Source organism: Antechinus flavipes, chromosome 2 (genome assembly GCF_016432865.1).
Source record: "Antechinus flavipes isolate AdamAnt ecotype Samford, QLD, Australia chromosome 2, AdamAnt_v2, whole genome shotgun sequence".
In the NCBI taxonomy this organism is placed as follows: Eukaryota; Metazoa; Chordata; class Mammalia; order Dasyuromorphia; family Dasyuridae; genus Antechinus; species Antechinus flavipes.
The window spans coordinates 624,661,075-624,676,795 of NC_067399.1; positions in this window are offsets into that span (position 1 = coordinate 624,661,075).

Sequence of the window (15,721 nt, forward strand, 5' to 3'; positions counted from 1 at the left end):
TATGACTATATATGTATATACATAGCATATATAGACAATGCATATTATATTTATAACTGCATTACTTTTCATAATTATTTATTTTTAACTATTTATGTAAAGTAAGGAAGTCAAAGCATTGGCTCAAAAAAGGAATAAGAACACTAGAAAGGTAGAAAGATGTTAGATTATGAAGAACTTTGAAAGGAAAACCTAGAATTGTATACTTGATAATAGAAGCAATTGGGAACCATTATGGTTTTTTTTTTAGCTTTTTATTTTTTAAATATATGCACAGATAGCTCTCAACATTCATCCCTGCAAAACTGTGTTTCAAACTTTAAAACTTTTTTTTTGCTTGAAAAACACATTTCTTTTATTTTTTTTAATTTTATAATAACTTTTTATTGACAGAACCCATGCCAGGATAATTTTTTTTTACAACATTATCCCTTGCACTCGCTTCTGTTCTGATTTTTCCCCTCCCTCCCTCCACCCCCTCCCCTAGATGGTAAGCAGTCCTATATATGTTAAATATGTTGCAGTATATCCTAGATACAATATATGTTTGCAGAACCAAACAGTTCTCTTGTGGCACAGGAATTGGATTCAGAAGGTATAAATAACCCGGGAAGAAAAACAAAAATGCAGATAGTTCACATTCGTTTCCCAGTGTTCTTTCTTTGGGTGTAGCTGCTTCTGTCCATTACTTATCAATTGAAACAGAGTTAGGTCTCTTTGTCAAAGAAATCCACTTCCATCAGAATACATCCTCATACAGTATCGTTGATGAAGTGTATAATGATCTCCTGGTTCTGCTCATTTCACTTAGCATCAGTTCATGTAAGTCTCTCCAAGCCTCTCTGTATTCATCCTGCTGGTTATTTCTTACAGAACAATAATATTTCATAACATTCATATACCACAATTTACCCAGCCATTCTCCAATTGATGGGCATCCATTCAATTTCTAGTTTCTAGCCACTACAAACAGGGCTGCCACAAACACTTTGGCACATACAGGTCCCTTTCCCTTCTTTAGTATTTCTTTGGGATATAAGCCCAGAAGTAACACTGCTGGATCAAAGGGTATGCACATTTGATAACTTTTTGGGCATAATTCCAGATTGCTCTTCAGAATGCTTGGATTCGTTCACAACTCCACCAACAATGCATCAGTGTCCCAGTTTTCCCGCATCCTCTCCCAACATTCATCATTATTTTTTTCCTGTCATCTTAGCCAATCTGACAGGTGTGTAGTGGTATCTCAGAGTTGTTCTTATTTTCATTTCTCTGATCAATATAGATTTGCAACACTCTTGCATATGAGTGGTAATAGTTTCAATTTCATCATCTGAAAATTGTCTGTTCATATCCTTTGACCATTTATCAATTGGAGAATGGCTTGATTTCTTATACATTTGAATCAATTCTCTATATGTTTTGGAAATGAGTCCTTTATCAGAACCTTTAACTGTGAAAATGTTTTCCCAGTTTGTTGCTTCCCTTCTAATCTTGTTTGCATTAGTTTTGTTTGTACAAAGGCTTTTTTTTTTTTTGATATAATCAAAATTTTCTATTTTGTGATCAGTAATGGTCTCTAGTTCATCTTTGGTCACAAATTTCTTTCTCCTTCACAGGTCTGAGAGATAAACTATCCTATGGAACCATTATGGTTTATTGACTTTTGTGGTTGATATAGACATACCATTCATAAAGATCAATTTGTCAGATCAATAGAGGAAGAACTATAATGAAGAAAAACTTGAGGAAGGGTTTGAGCAAGCAAGATATCTTAATAGTCTAGCAAAAGGTGTTCAGGGTTTGTCACATGGTGACAGAAGGAAATAATAGGGAAAGATGTTATGAAAGTGTTTGTATTCATTTTGGCCTATATTGTTTTGCAGGATCATGCAGGAGAAAATACTACAAATTGTTGGAGGTTTTTGTTTTAATATGTACCAGAGATGATTTACAATGCTGATTTTGTATCAGATAGTCAGCAAGGACAGTTTCTTTAAATGTTTTCCAACAACAAATAATTATTTTCCTTCCCTTCAACTCTATGCTTCATTGGCGGAAAAAATGTAAAAGAAAACCTTTGTAACAAATATGTAAAATATGCACTTAAACTGAATTCTCACAGTGGTTAGATCTAAAAATTTATGTTTCATTCTGTTCCCTGAGTATATCATCTTTGTTTGACTTCTGAAATTGTGGTAGGTCATTGCATTTATCAGGTTTTTTAAAGTCTGTTAATCTTGTGTTATTTTTTTCCAATGGCATTGTTTATATCCTTCTGATTGTGCTTTATTTATTGTTATCAGTTCATAAAATTTCCCCGAAACCATCATTTATTTTAGCAAAAAAGTATTCTATTACATTCAGAAAATGTAATTATGCAGCCATTCTTCAAATAGTATGATTCCCTCTTTGGATTTCAGTTTATTACCATCACATAAACTGTTATATGAGATTTTTTGTAGTGTTTGCTGCTGGGGAGACTAATGTCATTGGTTAATTTGACTTCAGGAATTTTGAGATTTAGCAAGACTAAAGTTAATTAAGTGTGTTCCCAAAATCCAGAAATAATATAATGAGCCCCAAGGAGAAGAGGGCTACCAGGCTGCTGTAGGAAAGAAAAAGCATCTCAGGTTCAAAAAATTAAGAGGTTAAAACATTTTTACTATTAGTATTGAGAATGGACCTGTGAGCACCCATTATATTTCCAAACTTGGCAATATAGGTTTACAATTTTAAAATGAAAAATGGATAAATACAAATATGTTTTTCATATATATCATTGGTTTTTCTCTTCCTGTGACTTTTTATGTGAAATAGATCTAGTAGTGTTATCATAGAGTCAAATAGAATGCACAGTTTAATGCTTTTTTTGATATAATTTCTAATTGTTTTCCAGAATGGCTGGAAAAATTCATAATTAAGTCAATATTATATTAATGTTCTTGTTGCTTATAGCCTTACCAATATTTGTTATTTTGTTTTTGCTATGTTTACTATTCTTTTTAAAATATTTACAATTTTATTTTCCTCCAGCTACATGTAAAAATATTTTAACAAAATTTTAAAAATTTGAAATTTGAAATTTCCTCATTTCCTGCCTCCCTACCACCCTTTCTCATTTCAAAAGCTAGAATTATATATATATATATATATATATATATACAAAACATTTCCATATATTAATGATATGAAAGAAAACAAAAATAAATTAAAAAAAACTTGAAAAATAAAGAAATAAAAAAAACATGATTCAATCTGTATTCAGATATAACATTTCTTTCTCTTGGGTATGAATAACATTTCTTATCAAAGTGCTTCAGTGTTGTTTTGGATAATTGTACTTCTGAGAATACCTAAATTGTTCACAGCAGATTATCTTACATTATTATATTGTACAAAGTATAGTTCACTTTGCATTAGCTTCTCTAAGTCTTTCCAGGTTGTTATTCCTTCAGAATCACATATCACATTTGTTCAGCCATTTCCCAGTTGATGGTCATCCCCTCAATTTTCAATTAATTGCTCCCAGAAAAGAGCTGTTATCAATATTTCTGTACATAGATGCTTTTCCTTCTTTTGTCTCCTTTGGGATATAGACCCAGTAGTATTGTGACTAGATCAAAGTGTATATCTGGCTTCGTAACCCTCTGAACATAATTGCAACTTGTTCCAGAGAATGATTGAATCAATTCACAACTCTACCAATAGTGCATTAGCATCTGGGTTTTTTTTTTTTTCTCCCACATCCTCTCCAGTATTTATAAGTTTTTTTCCCTATTTGTCAATTTGGTAGTATCTCAGAATTGCTTTAATGTGAATTTCTTCAAGCAATATTGGATTAGAGGATTTTTTTTTTCATGTGACAATAGAAAGCAGTTATTTCATCTGAAAACTGTTCATATGCTTTCATCATTTATTCATTGGGGAATGACTCCTATTTTATACACTTTACACAGTTCTCTATATGTCTGAAAAAATGAGGTCTTGTCAGAGAAACTTTCTTCAAAAGTTTTTCACAGTTACTAACTGTATTTCATTCCAGCCTATACTTCCTTTTTATTCTATTGTTGCTAACCTTTTATTCTGTTTCTCCTCAAAAGTGTTTTGTCTGACTAATCCCTCTCCAAATCTGCCCTTCCTTCTACTACCTGCATCCCCTTCTTTTATACCCATTCCCTCCTATTTCCTGTAGGATAAGATATGCAATTGAGTATGTATGTTATTCTTTCTTTGAACCAATTTTGATGAAAGTAAGGTCCACTCACTCCCTATCACTCCTCTCTTCCTCCACCATGGTAAAAGCTTTTTCTTGCCTCTTTTGTGGCAGATAATTTACATCATTATAGCTTTTCATTTCTCTTTCTCAGAGTATATTCCTATCTCACTCCTAAATTTTATTTTTTGGGGATATTATTCCTAGATATTCAAAATGTAAATGAACCACCTTTCTACATATAATCCTTCTAATTGCTCTAATGATGAGAAAGTTCTTATGAATTACAATTGTATTTTTCCTATGTAGGAAACAGTTGTGAAGTATCTTATGATTTCCTTTTCATGTTAACCTTTTTAGAATAATACCCCCCAAGAATAATATAGCTAAATTCCAGAGCTCCTAGGTCAAGAAAAAAATATCACAAGCATCCAGGAAAAAAATAACAATTTAAGCTTCATGGTCTATTTTCTGATTTGTGAATGATCACAAGAACACTTTTATGTTTTGAAACTAAGTTAAGGGTCCCTGTTCCACTTGCAGCTACAAGTTCTGATTTCCTACTGCTTCACTTTACCCTGAGATTGTCACTCAGGGCCATGACCTCAGATCTGTGTATGAATAAAAAAAATAGGGTCCTGCTGTAGAACCACCAAACTGATCCCTTTAATAGTCTTCTTCCTAGTTGTTCCACTCCCTTATCTTCTGTGGTCTGAAAGTGCCAGAAACAACTGTTGCTGCTGTTAATTCAGTGACTCCCAAGGCCTGTTCATGGCTTAGCCATGTGTAGCTATGGCTGTGTTGGATTGTACTCCATTTTAACTATGATGAAACAGCCCATTTCTAGTGACTTTATAAATTGTCTTTGGCTAGAAAATTATTTCACTCTTTCCCTTCATTGGTTTTTCTGTTCTAGGAATTGTTTTATGGCATTATTTAAAGGTGTTTGGAAAGTTTGGGGGGAAAAAACTCATATTAGTGGCTGCATTTTTCTACCATCTTGATGCTACTTTATAGTTACCACTCATGGGTATGATATGGAATCTTAGAGTCATTTAATATTCACTACTACTATGTAACATTTTCCCATGTTTCTGTATAGCTTGAATGTTCCTTTGAAAACTGTTTAAATACTTAAACCATTTATCAATTGGGGAAAAGTTATTATTCTTACAAATTTGAATAAACTTATCATTTGGTTTAAAATTAAACTTTAATTAATTAATTTTTTAAAAATTCACATTGCTTTATGTATCATGTTGGGAGAGAAAAATCAGAGCAAAAAGGAAAAAAAAAACATGGAAGAGATTAAAAAAAAATACAGAAAAATGAAGTGAACATATCATGTGTTAATTTAACAATTGCCAAAGTTCTTTTTCTAGATGCAGATGACACTCTCTGTCCAAAGTCTATTGGGATTAAATGACACTTGTTTAAAGATAAAAGTTAAGCAAAGATTGTATTTTCTGAGTTGACTACTTTCTTATAATTTTAGCCATTTTGTTTTGGTTTTGCAAAATGTTTTGAATTTCATATAATCAAAATTTCTTTTATCTTATATTCTGTAATCCTCTTTAAAAAAAATTGGTTCTGATTTTTTCTCCCATCCATAGATCTGAAAACATATTTCTTCATTGCTCTTCAAATTTGATGATGATATGACGTATTATATATAATTGATATATTTGAAGTTAATCAGATTTGTGTGATGAGATATTCATCTAAATTTAACATATTCTAGAATGCTTTTCTAGTTATCCCAGCATAATTTATCCAAATCTTCTTTCCTCTCACTTTTTTTGTTAATAGTATTTAGTAATATAAAATTTTATCATTAGTATTGTTTTAGCTACACACAAAAATTTTTGTATATTTTTATTATTGTATTTCATGAAATTATTAATTCTGTATTTTTTCTTTTACAGACTAATTTCTTAGTATTGTTGTTTTCCAAATAATTTTAATATTTTTTACTATTCTTTATGGAATATAATTTAATGGGTTGTAATAAAAATTTTATATATGTAATTTTATTAATTTCTTTATTGTATGCTCTAATGTGTGATCATGTTTAAAGTCTTAAGCATTGCTGAGAATTATATGCATATCCATATTTTCCATTCCCATCTAGAAATCATGAGAAATACATCATATCTAAAGTTTCAAAAAATCTTTTTGGACACTGATCATTTTTTAGGTATTTTTTTTAAAATTTGAATAAAAGGGGCCATTTTTCATATTCATTATTATTGACATGGCATGTTTTATGCTTAATATGCTATATATTATAAGTAATTTCTTATTTTTGGTACTTTTGGTACACCTTTGCCTGACATAATGATTGCTATTCCGACATTTTTTTATTCAAATGAAGCATTACAAATTTAGTCCCACAATTTTATTGAATTGTGTAATTCTTTATGTTACAGCTTTGTTTTGGTAAAATAGAATAATTTCAGTTCTCTTTTATAGGTGACAACCTGTTCATATGTGTAGTTAAAATTATACTTATGTATGCATATTATTTATATAATGGCAATTATAGTTATAATTGTTAATTTTGCATGTACCTTGATTTTATTTTTTATATTCTCTATATTCTCCTTTTTGTCCTTATTTTTTAAACATGTTCATAACAGTCATGTTGTCAAAGAAAGCATAAACCAAAACAACAACAATAACAAACCTAAACAAAAATTAAGAAATAACAAAATTTATGCTAGAGGATTCTGGGCAGAGTAAGTTGGCGAATTTCAAGTTCTCCAGATTTCCCCCACAAATAGAACAAATTTATGTCTCAGGATAAACATTGGTGAAAAATCAAGAAGACTTGAGGGAAGAACAGGGATTCTTCAAGTACAACCTGAGAAGATATGAAAAAATACCTGATGTCAGAGATTAATCCATGTGAAGTGTGAACATCTCTGAAGTCACTTCACAGAAACATCAAGTGGGGATCCCAGAGCTGGATTTGGCTGGAGCCTCAGCAGGCACCACAGACATGTTCACCTCTTGAATAGTGTTTCAGATTTGGGTCTGATTTTGGGAAGACCGAGAAAACCTTCAGTGATTAGGAATGCTGGATCAAGTTGTGCTGCAGGGACTGATCCCTGGGTGAGATGGAACCAGCATATTAGGAGTATAGAAGCAGTGGGTTATAGACACTTCTGGCTGAAAGCCCTTGCAGTATGGTGATGAAGAATTGGTTTGGGGTTCCAGGTCAGAGAGGAGAACTTAATTGAAATGAGAGGCACTCCCCTACCCCAGGATTAGAGGTGCTTACACTAATAATTCCCATAAAAATTGAATTAGCAAAGAAGAATCTCATCATAGAAACTTACTATGGGAATAGCAAAGACCAGGGTTCATCTTCAGAGGAGAACACTTAAATAAAAAAAGAAAAAAGAATGCACTTGTACCATGAAAAGTAATGCTGAATGGTTACCTTCCCAAAGAGAATTTATAATACTCAGGAAAGACTTTAAAAATCAGTTGAGAAAGATTGTGGACAAACATGAATGAATGAATGAAGGAAGGAAGAAATGAATATAATCCATGCAAGAATAACTAGAAGATTATGGGGAGGAAAGTTAACCAATTAGAAAAGAAGGTACAGAGTCTTAAGAAAATAATTATTTGAAAATTAAAATTCTGCAAAGAGAAGCCAATGAATCTAGAAGAGATAAAGAAATAATGGAACAAAATAAAAAGAATAAAAAAATAGAACAGAATGTGAAATAAATTCTAAGAAAAAACAACAAATCTGGAGAATAGATCAAGAACAAATTATAAGAAGAATTGAACTACCTTGACACAATAATGCCAGAAATAACCCAAGAAAATTGTCCTGTAATAAAAGAACATAAGGGAAAAGTAGAAAAGAAAAATAATCTACAGATCACCACTGGAAAAGATATCCTATGTGGAAAACAGATAGGAATTGCTAAATTTTATAACTTCCAGATCAAAGAAAAAATTTTGTAAGAAACAAGAAAAAAAATTCAAATATATTGGAGCTACATTTACAATTGTACAAAATTTATCAGAAGCTACAATAAAAGACCACAGGTCCTGCAATAATCTATACCACTAATCAAAAGAATTAGGACATGAAAGCAAACAACAAGAAAGGTGAAATACTACATTGTGATCCACTTTCAGTCCCCACAGACCTCTCTTTGGATGCAGATGAGCTTAGTTCAGAGGTGAGAAGGAGTGCTGAAAGGGCCCCTGTGAGTGGCCATGAGCTGGGGTTCACTATGTGATAGACATGAGTTTGGTGGATTGTTAAAGTTACATCATATAGTTAGGAGATGTTAAAACAACTAAGAGTTGTCATGTAAGTATAGGCTTACCAATAATGTGAAGACATAGGCTTGAATCATTGCTACAGCCAATACTAGAATTGTAAGGAGAAAGAAGATAATGAATGTGATTGATGACTCTCTCCATTACATGCCTATTGGAACTGGCCTGAATTATCTCATTGTTGAAAAGACCCAAGTCCATCATAGTTGATCATCACAAAATCTTGTTATTTTGTATAATGTTCTCTTGGGTTTACTTACTTCACTTAGCATCAGTTACTATAAATCTCTCCAGGCCCCTCTGAAATCAACCTGTTGATCATTTCTTATAGTACAATACTATTCCATTCTTTTCATTTATCATAACTTATTTAGTAATTCCCAAATTGATGGGCATCCCCTCAACTTCCAAATCTTTTCCAACACAGTAAAGCTACTACAAACATTTTTGTAGGTATAGGTCCTTTTATATTTTTAAAAAATATCTTTTAGGCATAGATCTAGTAGTGGTATTTCTGAATCAAAGTATATGCACAATTTTATAGTCTTTTGAACATAATTCAAATTGCTTTCCAGAATGGTTGGACACTAGTACAGGGCATTATCAACAGTCTATTAGTGTTCTCATTTTCCACATCCTCTCCAACATTTGTCATTTTCTTTTTCCAATATATTAGTGAATTTATTAAGTGTAAGGTTGTACCTTAGGGTTTTTTTCAGTCTTCTTTAATTAATAGTGATTTATAGCATTTTTTTTTCATATGAGTACAGGAAGTTTGGGTTTTTTTCATCTGAAAACTACCTGTTCTTGTCCTTGGATAATTTATCAATTGGGTAATGACTGATGTTCTGTTAAATGTTATCATCACATTTAACTGCGGCTAATTGATCTTAATTCCCAGATCTAATCAGAGAAACTCTGTTAAATATTATAAATCTTACCTCTTCTAGAGGCCTCTACAAATCCTCTGGCTGCTATCTCATATGGAAGCAGTTTGAGCACAAAAAAGAACCAAGAGTTTTGGCAGACAAACTTAGACTTTATTCACATAGTTTACACCTCACTTTATGACCTCTTGCACTATCTTAGTAATTCTCCCCAAGGCCGAGCTCCAGGTAAAAAAAGTGGAAAAGAAAAGAGGTCAAGCCACTCCTCCACTGAGCTTATATAGGCTACATGAGGTCACAGGCACAAGCCAATTGAAGATGGAGGTAGATTCCCATTCTTGACTGCAATTTCAGAGTGTTTAGGATTTCTACCATGGCTGGAGGTCCCACCCATGAAGGAAGCCCCTATGTACTCATATCCAATCACATCTGGGGACCTCCAGGACATTAGCCTGCTTACATCCCAACCATGTTTGCCTGACCTCTCTAATGGACCCTTACAATATTCTTTTAAAATTTTTTGCAATTATTCTATATGTTTCCACAATTACCTTGCTACATAAGAAATATCACAGCAAAAAGGAAAAAAAATGAGAAAGAAAACAAGCAAGCAAACAACAAAAAAGTAAAAATTCTATGTAGTGGTCCACACACTAAGTTATCACAATCCTTTCTCTGGGAGGAAATGGCTCTCGAAATCACAAAATCATTGGAACTGGCCTAAATCATTGTTGAGAAGAATCATGTCCATTGGAATTGATCATCATATATTCTTATTGTCATATAAAATTAACTCCTGATTCTGCTCACTTCACTTCACTTCATATAAGTCTTTCCAGGCCTCTCTAATATCATACTGCTTATTCTTTCTTATAGAATAATAATATTCCATAGCATTCATATACCACAACTTAACTCAACTATTCTCCAACTGATGGGTATCCACTCAATTTCCAATTTCTTGCCATTATAAAAAAGGGCTGCCACACACATTTTTGCACATGTGGATCCCTTTCCCTCTTTTATGATCTTTTTGGGATCAGTCCAGTAGTCCAGTAGAAACACTCCTGGATCAAGGAATATGTAAAGTTTGGGCATATTTTCAAATTGTTCTCCAGAATGGTTGAATCAATTCATACCTCCATCAACAATGTATTAGTGTCTCAGTTTTTCCCACATCCCCTCCAACATTCATTATTATCTTTTCCTAGAATGACTAATATTCTTATAAATTAGATTCAGATAAATTAGATAAGTAAATCAGATTCTAAATATTTAAAAAAATGAATCATTTATCAGAAAAATGTGATTCTCCCTCCAAAAAAAATGCTTCTCTTCTAATCTTGACTGTAATACTTTTGTTTGAACAAAACCTTTCTAATTCAATGTAATCAAAATAATTTTTTGTACATCCCATAATGTTCTGTTTATCCTGTTTAATTATCTTCCATTGTCCATAGATCTCATAGGTAAATTATTAAACATTCCCCTAATATGCTTCTGCTATCACCTTTTATGTCTGAACCATATACCCATTTTGATTTTATGTTGGTATACATGTAAGGTTTTCTTCTATACCAAATTTTGTCAAATTGTAAGTTCTTATCCCAAACTTTGGAACGTTGTGTTTATAAAATCTAAAATGACTATAGACATTTTATGCTGTTGATGATATACCTGATTATTCTACTGATCCATCATTCTATTTCTTAGACATTGTTTTATTATTACTTTTTGATTTTTATAAAAATTTAACTTTTATATAAGAATATTTTTCCCCTGGATACATAACAAGAAAATCATTAGCATTCATTTTAGTTATTTTTAATAAAACATTATATTTTATTTTTTATTGATTTTAACATTATTGTTGAAGTTTTCATTTTCAAAGCATATGCAAGGATAATTTTTTTCAAAGTTGAAACTTGCAAAACCTTGTGTTCCAATTTCCCCTCCCTTTCTCCCACCCCTCCCCTAAATGACAAGTAATCCAATATAAGTTAAACATGGCAAAATATATGTAAATTCAATATAGACATGCATATTTATACAATTATATTGCTGCACAAGAAAAATCAGATCAAAAAGGAAAAAAAATTAGAAAAAACAATAAAATTCAAACAAACAACAACAACAGTGAAAATGCTACCACTCAGTTCCCACAGTCCTCTCTGTGGATATAGATGCCTTGCAGAATTACAAGATCATTGGAATTAGACTGACTTATCTCATTGTTGAGAAGAGCCATATCCATCAGAATTGATCACTGTATAATCTTGCATTAGTTTTGTTTGTTTTGGTGTTCAATAATTAATTTATTTGGTCAAAAATTCCTTATGTTCTTCTAACTTGCTTATGATATGACTCTTTATGTCTAAATCATGACCCCCTTTAGATCTTATCTTAGTATATGGTTTTAGGTGTGGGTCAATGCTTGGTTTTTGTTATACTAGTTTCCAATTTTCCCAGCAGTTTGTTTCAAATAGTGAAGTCTTATCCCAAAAGCTGGGATCTTTGGGTTTGTCAAACACCAGATTACTATAGCCATTGACTATTTTGTCCTGTAAACCTAACCTGTTCCCTCATTAATTATTCTATTTCTTGGGCAATACCAAATGGTTTTGATGATTGCTGCTTTATAATGTTGTTTTAGGTCTGGCACAGTTAGACCACCTTCATTGGCATTCTTTTTCATTAATTCCCTGGGAATTCTTGACATTTTGTTGTTCCAGATGAACTTTGTTATTATTCTTTTTAGATCTGTAAAATAACGTATTGGGAGTTTGATTGGTATGACATTTAATGAGTAGATTGATTTACATAGTTATTGTCATTTTTATTGTCTTCACTCAGCCTACCCATTAGCACTTGATATTTCCCCAATTGATTATATCTGACTTTATTTTTGTGGAAAGTATTTTGTAGTTGTGCTCATGTAGTTCTTGATTTTGTCTTGGCAGATAGATTCCCAAATATTATAAATTACCAACAGTTATTTTAAATAGAATTTCTCTTTGTATCTCTTGCTGCTGGACTTCGTTGGTAATATATAAAAATGCTGATGATTTCTGTGGATTTATTTTGTATCCTACAACTTTGCTAAAGTTGTGAATTGCTTCTAGTAGTTATTTAGTTGATTCTCTAGGGTTCTCTAAGTATAACATTTATTATCTGCAAAGAGTGATAATTTGCTTTCTTCATTACTGACTCTAATTTGTTAATGTCTTTTTCTTCACTTATTGTCAAAACTAACATTTCTATTTCACTATTTTACAGTTATGGTGATAGTGCGCAACTTTGTTTCACCCCTGATCTTATTGGGAATATTTCTACTTTATCCCCATTACATATGATTCTTGCTGATGATTTTTAAAAGGTGCTACTGATCATTTTAAGGAAAATTCCATTAATTCCTACACTCTCTAGTATTTTTAATAGGAATAGGTATTGGCATTATTGGTGGAATTGTGAACGCATCCAGCCATTCTGGAGAGCAATTTGGAACTATGCTCAAAAAGTTATCAAACTGTGCATACTCTTTGATCCAGCAGTGTTTCTACTGGGCTTATACCTCAAAGAGATACTAGAGAAAGGAAAGGGACCTGTTTGTGCCAAAATATTTTGGCAGCCCTGTTTGTAGTGGCTAGAAGCTGGAAAATGAAAGGATGCCCATCAATTGGAGAATTGTTGAGTAAATTGTGGTATATGAATGTTATGGAATATTATTGTTCTGTAAGAAATGACCAGCAGGATGAATACAGAGAGGACTGGCAAGACTTACATGAACTGATGCTAAGTGAAATGGGCAGAATCAGGAGATCATTATATACCTCAACAATGATACTGTTTGAGGATATATTCTGATGGAAGTGGATCTCTTCGATAAAGAGAGTTAATTCAGATCAAAGATGGACAGAAGCAGCTACACCCAAAGAAAGAACACTGAGAAATGAATATAAACTGCTTGCATTTTTGTTTTTCTTCCCGGGTTATTTCTACCTTCTGAATTCAATTCTCCCTGTGCAACAAGAAAACTGTTCAGTTCTGTAGACATATATTGTATCTAGGATATCCTGTAACTTATTCAACATGTAAAGGACTGCTTGTCATCTAGGGGAGGGGGTGGAGGGAGGGAGGGGGAAAATCAGAACAGAAGTGAATGCAAGGGATAATGCTGTAAAAAAATTACCCTGGCATGGGTTTTATCAATAAAAAGTTATTAAAAATAAATATATAAATACATAAATAAAAGGAATAGGTATTGGATTTTTTCTAATTTTTTCTGCAATTATTGAGATAATCATATGATTTTTGTTAGTTTGGTTATTGATAAAGTCAACCATGCTAATAATTTTCCTAATAATGAACCAGCTCTTCATTCCTACTATAAATCCTACTTGAGAATTGTTTGCAGGGGATAAATTGTTATGATCTCTTTGCTAATATTTTACTTAAGATTTTTGTATTAATAATCATTAGGAAAATTAGTTTTTAATTTTTTTCTCAATTACAATACCTGATCTAGGTATTAATGCCCTATGTCATAAAATGATTTTTTTTATTATTGAAGGTTTTTATTTTCAAAACACATGCCTAGATAATAATCAACATTCATACTTGCTAAACCTTGGGTTCCAAATAGTTTTCTCTCTCCTTCTTCTCAAACCCTCCCCTAGATGGTAAATAATCCAAAATATGCTAAATGTACAATTCTTCTATTTCTATTTCTACAATTATCATGCTATATAAGAAAAATGACATCAAAATGAAATAAAATGAGAAAGGAAAGAATGCATACAAAAACCAAAACAAAACAAAAGAAAAGAGTGAAAAAACTATGTTGTGATCTACACACTCCCCACAGTCATCTTTCTGGCTGCAGATGGCTCTCTTCATCACAAGACTATTAGAACTAGCCTGAATCTTCATATTGCTGAAAAGAGCCATATCCATCAGAATTGATCATTGTATAATCTTGCTATAGACATGTACAATGATATTCTGGTTGTACTTATTTCACTTAGCATCACTTCATGTAACTCTACTAGTTTTCTTAATATTAAACCAGTCCTGCATTCCTGGTATAAATCCTACTTGGTCATACTATATTATTCTGAGAAAAATTTTCTGTAATCTCTTTGCTAATGTTTGATTTAATATTTTTGCATCAATATTTATTAGGGATATTGGTCTATAATATTCTTTCTGTGTTTTGATACTACTTGTTTTAGGTATCAATATCATATCTGCATCATTAAAGGAATTTGGTTGGACTAATTTCCTTATTTTTTCCAAATCATTTGCATAGTACAGGAATTGATTGCTCTTTAAATGTTTGGTGGAATTCAGATGTAAATCCATCTGGCCCAGCAAATTTTTTTCTTCTAGTTTTGATTAATACCATGGTCAATTTATTTTTCGAAAATGGAACTATTTAAGTAAACTATTACCTTTTCTGTTCGTCTGGACAATCTACATTTTTTGTAATTATGCATCTATTTCACTTAGATTACTAAATTTACTGATATATAGTTGGGCAAAATAACTTCTAATTATTGCTCTAATTTTCTCTTCCTTGGTGGAAAGTTCTCCCTTTTCATTTTTGAAATGAACAATTTGATTTTCTTCTTTCCTTTTTTCTAATCAAAGTAACTAAATGTTTATGTATTTTTTTTTGTGAATCTAACCCTTAATTTTGTTTATTAGTCCAATAGTTTTCTCACTTTCAATTTTATTAATATGCCTTTTATTTTCAGAATTTCGATTGTGGTATTTAATTGAGGGTTTTTAATTCCTTTTTTTTCTAGTTTTTTTTTTTTTTTTTTTTTTTTTTACAGACCCAATTCATTGATCTTTTCATTCTCTATTTTATTCAGTAAGCATCCAGAGACATAAAACTTGCCCTATGAATAACTTTCTCTGCATCCCATAAATTTTGAAATGAGGTATAATTATTGTCTCTCTCTTGGATGAATTCATCAATTGTGATTATGATTTGTTGTTTTATCTTTTTATTCTTTAGGATTCAATTATTTAGTTTCCAATTAACTTTTGGTCTACTGCATGCCATCTGGGTTAGAGGGTGGAGGGAGGGAGGGGAAAAATCAGAACAGAAGTGAGTGCAAGGGATAATGTTGTAAAAAAAAAAATTACCCAGGCATGGATTCTGTCAATAAAAAGTTATAATTAAAAAAAAAAACCCTTTTGGTCTATTTTCCCTTGGCCCTTTAATACATGTAATTTATATTACATCATCATTTGGAAAAGATGCCTTTACTACCTGCCTTACTGCATTTTATTTTGGGGGTTT